The sequence below is a fragment of the Pistacia vera genome, unplaced genomic scaffold (assembly GCF_008641045.1).
Source record: "Pistacia vera cultivar Batoury unplaced genomic scaffold, PisVer_v2 Contig82, whole genome shotgun sequence".
Taxonomy (NCBI): domain Eukaryota; kingdom Viridiplantae; phylum Streptophyta; class Magnoliopsida; order Sapindales; family Anacardiaceae; genus Pistacia; species Pistacia vera.
In genome coordinates, this window is record NW_022196690.1 from 31,216 (window position 1) to 38,858 (window position 7,643).

Genomic DNA, 7,643 nt, shown 5'->3' on the forward strand with positions numbered 1-7,643 from the left:
TCTAGCCACCATTATCTAAAGCTAGCCAGAATCTGGTGTTATGGGGGTACTGCGCCGATCTAGCCTTTTTCGGTCAGATCCACGCTGACCAGATCTACGACCAAAGATCTGGCTGTCAACGGCCAGATCTTTGGCCATTAACAGTCGTCAACGATGGCCAAGATATGGCCAATGATAGCCGCATATTTGGCTATCATTAACGACCAAATGCGACCAAATATGGCCGTCAATGGCCAGATCTACGGCTAGATCTGGCCTTTTCCAGCCAGATCCACGGTGGATCTGGCCGGAGAAGGTCATATCGGCGCACGACTGGTAAGATCCAACTGGTCATAGGCCGATATGGCGACTCCAGCTACCCTCTGGCGGTGGTGGCCAACTGTTTGTATTTAATGAGTGAGTTTGGGTGTTTTTGTTAACTTTGAATAATTTAGTAAATAAACAAACATAGGGGGTATTTTGTTAATTTTCAAATTCTACGTCATAATACCCACCAAATATAACTTTTTACAAAATATTATTCTAAAAACTATCAGAATAATGAACCAAACGGACCTTCTATATCGCCTACTAGCCATGGGGTTTTAGAATGATTAATGTTTTTGATGCCTATTACAACTTTATTTGTCAACTGGATTTTTAGCACCTCAAATTCACTGTTTATTACACCTGCTTTCTGTCTAAAATGTAAAGTTTTTAGCTTGATTCCTTGGTATGTCACAGGACAAGACGAAGGAAAACTTGATTATCTTTAATGATCAAATTTACCAACTTGAAAACTCAGTTTGTGAAGTGCTTCTGATATTGCCAAGAAAATAATGTCAGGTTTTGCTATTTCATTTTGGTTGCATCCTTGTGCACATAGATCTTAAACGGCCATCATATGCTTTAGAGCCGAGAGGGAAAAAAAAAACTTATACATTAGATTAAAAAATTGAGCAAAGAGCTTGACATTGAAAATATAAAAATAGTTATTTAATGTTTAGGCAGGCTATCCTCGGTTTTAATGTTCTCTTCGCATCCTGTGGTGCTGGGGTAGCCTTACTCAATGCTTCTGCATGTTTGATGGTTATTATTGTTTGTGTGGTTCGTTTGGCATGGTTGCTTCCAAGTGAACGCAACGAGCGTGTGAGTGGTGTTTGATGGCGTGGGTTGATAGGGTTAGTGTTGGTGCATCAAACTGTTGACTATCCATCATCCTCAGTCTTTCCCTGAGCACAATTATTGTCTCATGGGTGCTCTTAGTATCCTATGTTGCTTACCTATGGAAATGAATTCGATTGTATCATTACCCCTTTCTATCTGGTGCTCTCTTGTTAAGAAACATTATTCTCAAATCGTACTTTAATCAACTGATAGGCTTGTGGCACATTTCATATGTTAAGTAAAAGGGAGATGAGGAAAGTATCAGCCTAACACAAACATGATATAGAAGATCTTTATAAGAAACTTAGTGCTTCCATGCTGTTATGAATCGAAGCAATTAAAATAACGAAGAGGTAAAGAACACTTTCTAATGTCATAATCTCTTTTATAATAGCTGTGAAATAGCAAATTATGATCAAGATTGAGCCAACCTTTTATATATTTTGCATGAATCTTGAGTTCCAGATTTGCTTTCTTTTATAAAGTCAAATGCAAAGAAGTACATTGATGATGTTTTAGATCAATTTTTCCTTATGCCAAAGTCTTCTACGAGTAGTTGGATTTTAAAATGTTCACTAGTGCTTCATTTGTTCATTGATTCTTCTATAAAACTCATCATGAATCAACAAAGCAATTAGTTAGGTTCTTCAAAACAAAGAGCGTGATGCATTCCTCGAAATTATTATAGCATTTCCTTTTGAAATGATTGATCTTTTGGAAGCCTTATATAGTCTTGCTTGTTAACAGGATTTGCTAATTGTGAATTATTTTAGATTTCTTATGAATTCCTTGCTAGGGACAGTTTCATTTTACTGATTATGCCAATGTGCAGATCTACTTAGCTGGCATTGCTAGCTGGAATACTTGGCTTTGTCGTTTTGGTGCACTTAACATTGCTCTCATACCTTTCAGTTCAATAGTATAAAACTATAAGGGACGTTTGGTTCAAAAAATGTTGGATTATTGGAAAGTTAGATTACCTTGAAGATTATTGTAAATCTTTAGGAAAATATGTTTAGTTAATTGGTGGGTATGTTATATTAATATGTTTGGTTGGGAGGAATAAGTTGGTGGGTATGTTATTTAAATTACTGAATTGTCCTCTAACTAAATATTATTATTATATTATTTTTTAATATTGATTATTATTTGGATTATTATAACCTCCCTACATTTAAAAACTTAGCAAAAACAACCCCATAATAAAAGTTTGGAAAATCAACAAAGCACCCACACCAACCCAGCCATTGCCAACAACCACCGCAAGCCACTAATAGTGGGCAACCTAACAGCGCACAGAAGGCAGGAAATAGCATTCGTGCGCTGTATGGCCATTTCTGGCTAGAGATTTGGCCGAAAATGGCTAGATGTGACAGATTTGGCCGTTGACAACTAGATTGATGACGGATTTGGCCGGAAATGGCCATATCGAAGCACGGTGGCCATTTTCGGCCTTCTGTACACCGTTCCAACGGCGGCAGCGGCTGGCCGCAGCTGGTTGCCGGCGGCAGCAGGTGGGTGGGGGTGGTGGCTTGGGTGGGCTGCAATTTGTTTTGAATTTAAAGATACTTTTGTCCAAAAAAATTAATTAATTAGGGTGAAATAGTAAAACCCATATTCATGTAAATAAGTTTAAAAATAAGGGCATTATTGTCTTAAAATTTTATTAATAAAGGATCGAATTGTAACAAAAAAAGATAATCCTGGTAATCTTAGAATACCTAAGAAAATAGAGGTAATCAAATTATCTCAAATTTTACCAATAGTAATCACTATTAGTATTTAAATATTATTGATTTGGTTGTCAAGTAATATAAGATGACTTAACCCCAGTAATCTCACTCTCACATAACCCCCAACCAAACGCCCCCTTAAATGTATAGTGATTCTTGTTGTGTACCTCCGTTCAGTATGTCTTTTACTTTTCCTTTGCTGCGTTCAGTATGCTTATCAGAGCATCCACATAATTGACAAGGTACTGAAAAGATTCAGTATGGAAGAATCCAAGAAGGGATTTCTTCCGATGTCACATGGTCTTTATCTTTCTAAGGAATTGTGTCCTAAAGCACAAGATGAGAGAGATAGGATGAAGAGGATCCCATATGCATCAGCAATTGGACCCATCATGTATGCCATGCTATGTACTCAGATTGATGTCTCATGTGCTTTGAGTACTTGTAGTAGATATCCATCGGATCCAGGTGAGCGTCACTGGATGACTGTCAAGAATATTCTTAAGTACCTAAAGAGGACTAAGGATATGTTCTTGGTTTATGGAGGGGAAGATGAGATCACTGTAAAAGGATACAGTGATGCTAGTTTCCAAACGGACAAAGAGGATTTTCGATCGCAATCAAGGTTTGTATTTTGTCTCAATGGGGGTGCAGTGAGTTGGAAGAACTCCAAGCAAAGTACCATAGCGGACTCTACAATGGAGGCTGAGTATATTGCATTGTCAGATGCGGCCAAGGAGGCAGTCTGGATTAAGAAGTTCATTACTAAACTTGGTGTGGTTCCTACAATTGTTGATCCTATAGACATCTATTGTAACAACAATAGAGCAATTGCTCAAGCCAGGGAACCACGGTCTCATCCGAAGTCCAGACATATCAAGTGTTTCAAATCTTGATCGTGAGAACCCTATGAGCACATATGGTGGCCATTCTAAAAACGTCCGTAGCGCCAGTATTATTTTGAAGAAAGGGCACAGATAATACGGTAAGTCTATCATAGTGTTGAATGACCCTATCAAAAGGCAATGACTGATCCACTTGTCAAGGTTGTTTGGTGATAACCTGGTGCAAAACATGGGTGTTTGCTGTAGGCGGATATACCGCAGCAAGTTCACTGGACTGACCCACCAGAGGATTCCATATGGATGGTAACCCCAGTGTCTATGGAACAAATCCTCTAACGAATAGTGGTGCATGTGATCCTTAGACTTGGGATCACTGGAGTGCTTTGTGTATCGATTGGTGCAGTTTGACACTAGCCTAACGCAGTTCTATTCAGAGTTGTCAATACGGTGGTGATTGGCTACATCAAGGAGTGTATGGTGGATTGATAGAGGATTCATCACTCCCGAGTACGAGAGAAGTTATCTCACCGCACAATTCAGTATATGGCAATGACACTAAAACTGTGGCCACAGTGGGATTGAGTTGTTGCTCTATCCGGTTTATAATACAGGTCATTAGTCCAGAAACTGAATACATAATATTGAGAGTAATCGGAGGTTGACACTATTTCTATGCCTTCGTCTCGTCGAGATAACGTATGATGAAAGGATCGAATTGTACGGTAACCACATCTTTGACAGGTAGCCACTTTGCTGAATCCGAATCTATCGGGTGGCCATGATGCCTTGCTAGGGGCCAATCTTGGTCTGTGTATTAGTGAGATGATTAATTGGTGTTAATCATGATACTATACACTACCGGTATGATGAGGAGCCTATGGGTCACNAGTTGGCTAAACCATTGACAGCTCTTACCAAACAGAAGACTCCTTTTGTATGGTCAGAAGCTTGTGAGGGATGTTTTCAAGAGTTGAAGAAGAGGTTAACATCAGCTCCAGTGTTAGTGTTACCACAGGAGGGTGTAGATTATGACATTTATACGGATGCCTCTTTGCAAGGACTTGGTGTTGTGTTAATGCAGTTAGGTAGAGTGATAGCATATGCCTCTCGGCAGCTGAAAGAGTATGAGATGAGATACCCTACGCATGACTTGGAGTTGGCAGCCGTGGTCTTTGCATTAAAGATTTGGAGGCATGACCTTTATGGGGCCAAGAGTAACATTTACATTGATCATAAGAGTTTAAAGTATTTCTTTACTCAAAAGGAGCTGAATATGAGACAGAGAAGGTGGTTAGAGCTGGCTAAGGATTATGAATGTGAGATCAAATATCAATCGGGGAAAGCCAACGTAGTAGCCGATGCCTTGAGTAGAAAAGCTTATTTGTCCCGGCTCACTAGGCAGAAAGAGTTGATAGAAGAGTTTTGTAGAGAGCAGATCGAAGTGATTCCGGGAAGGATTGCCAGGTTAGAGATTCAGTCTACTTTATTGGCGGAAGTTAGAGAACAACAAGTGGCTGATGAGTGGTGTCAGAAAATAGTGCAGCAAGTGCTTAAGGGCAAGACAGTGGAATTCCACGTAGTTAATGGTGTCCTCTATTTTCGGAATTGGTTGTGCATTCCTCCGAATGATGAGGTGAAAAAGAGATTCTTTTAGAGGCTCATGACACACTGTACACTGCTCATCTTGGAGCAACCAAGATGTACCAAGATGTAAAGAAAGGCTATTGGTGGCCAGGTATGAAGAGAGAGATAGCAGAGTTTGTAGCTAAATGTTTGACATGTCAACAGGTGAAAGTAGAACACCAAAGGCCGTCAGGGTTGCTTCAGCCACTTAGTATTCCGAAATGGAAATGGGAGAGTATTTCAATGGATTTCATCACAAGTCTCGTTAAGGTACAGAGAGGTTATAATGCTATATGGGTGATTGTGGATAGATTAACTAAGTCCGCCCATTTTCTTCCAATAAAGAAAAGTACCACCTCAGATCAGTTGGCTCAAATTTATGTGAAAGAGATAGTCAAGTTGCATGGTGTACCCAAGATAATAGTGTCAGACAGGGATTCCAGATTTTTCTCAGCTTTCTGGGTGAGTTTACAGAGGAATTTGGGTACTCGTTTGGCATTCAGTACTGCCTATCATCCTCTGACGGATGGCCAAATAGAGAGAACAAATCAGGTGCTTGAGGATATGCTGAGAGCTTGCTGTATGGATTATAGAATGTCCTGGCATGAAATGTTACCATTGGTGGAGTTTGCCTACAACAATAGTTATCAGTCTACAATTAAGACAGTGCCTTACGAGGCTTTGTATGGTAGATGATGCAGGTCTCCATTACATTGGGATGAGATTGGTGAAAAAGATGAGTTGAGTACCGCTCTTGGGCCAAAGATGACTCAGAAGATGATAGAGGATGTAAGATTAATCAGGAACAGAATGAAACAAGCCCAAGATCGACAGAAAAGTTATGCCGATTTAAAGAGGAAAGAAGTGGAGTTCCAAGTGGGTGATAAGGTATTTTTGAAAGGTTCCCCGTACAAGCGAGTGATGCGCTTCGGGAACAAAGGAAAGTTAGCACCGAGATTCATAGGTCCATTTGAAATATTGCAACGAATGGGTAAAGTTGCCTACAGACTGGCACTTCCACCTAGTATGGACAAGGTGCATGATGTGTTCCATGTCTCAATGCTACGAAAGTATTTAAGTGATCCCTCCTATATCCTGAGCATAAAGGACGTTGAGTTAGTAGAGAACCTTGTGTATGAGGAACGTCCAGTGTAGATTCTAGATCGAAGGATTAAAGAACTCCGAAACAAGACTATTCTGCTGGGGAAGATCCTTTGGAGGAATCACAAGGTAGAAGAACCGACATGGGAGGTAGAACAAGACATGCAGATTCGCTTCCCGAAGTTATTCATGTGAATTTTGGGGACGAAATTCTTTTAAGGGGGGGGGGGGGGGAGAATTGTAACGCCCCGCTTGAGGTACGTACTTAAGATTTGCTGTATCACTTAAAAGTTCATTGATTCAGTTTCAATTGAGTTTGTATGCTGTATTGGTTAAGTGTTTGCCTTGGTTTTGGTTGAGATTTGGTGAATTTTGAAAATCTAATCTTCGCTGGGGCGAAGGAGAATCTTCGCCGCGGCGTGCTGCACCCACGGGTAGGTTCTGCCGTGTTTCGCCGGGGCGATGGAATGTTCTTCGCCGCAGCGAAGAGCCTAACAAAAAGTTTCTTGAGTTTTCTAGAGAATTCTTCCTTTGGGGCATAATGACCATTCTACCCCTAATTAGTAGGAATAGTGGGGAGTAAAATGTAAGGAAATTAAGTNGGTTTACACCCTTACTCAACACTTGTAAATTTTCTCCGGTATCGTCCTAGAGGTCCTCGACAATAAAAATCATGGAATTGTGAAAAACTTCTAAGTCCAAGAGAGGACAAGGGTCTTTGGCTGATTTTGCCCATCATGGGGGTGCTTGGTTGGCTGATTTTGCTGCCCATCTGCCAAGGCATGGGCAGGCAGCCCCTCGGTTGTGTGGCTGCTTATGGGAAAACTGCCCACGGCATGGGCAGTCAACCCTTGTTGCCTGCGGGAGGGAGGGAGCTTGGCTAATTTCGCCAAGGAATGGGCAGGTGTAATGCTTTCTTTCTAGCTAGTATACTCGTAAAATAATCAATAAAACTCATTAAAATATATATATGAAAATACATATATAAACGAGTAACAAAGTATGGGCCTATATTTAATTTTTCTTTATATACAAATATTTACAAAATATAGTCAAAATAACAACTTGACAGTGTAGCCCAACCCTTCCATTGCGTGACGTTCTGAGTGACCGCAACTCACCTATTACTTGCAAAAACATTGAAAACAATGGAGTGAGCACTAATTACTTAGTAAGTAAACCCGCTATGCCACAC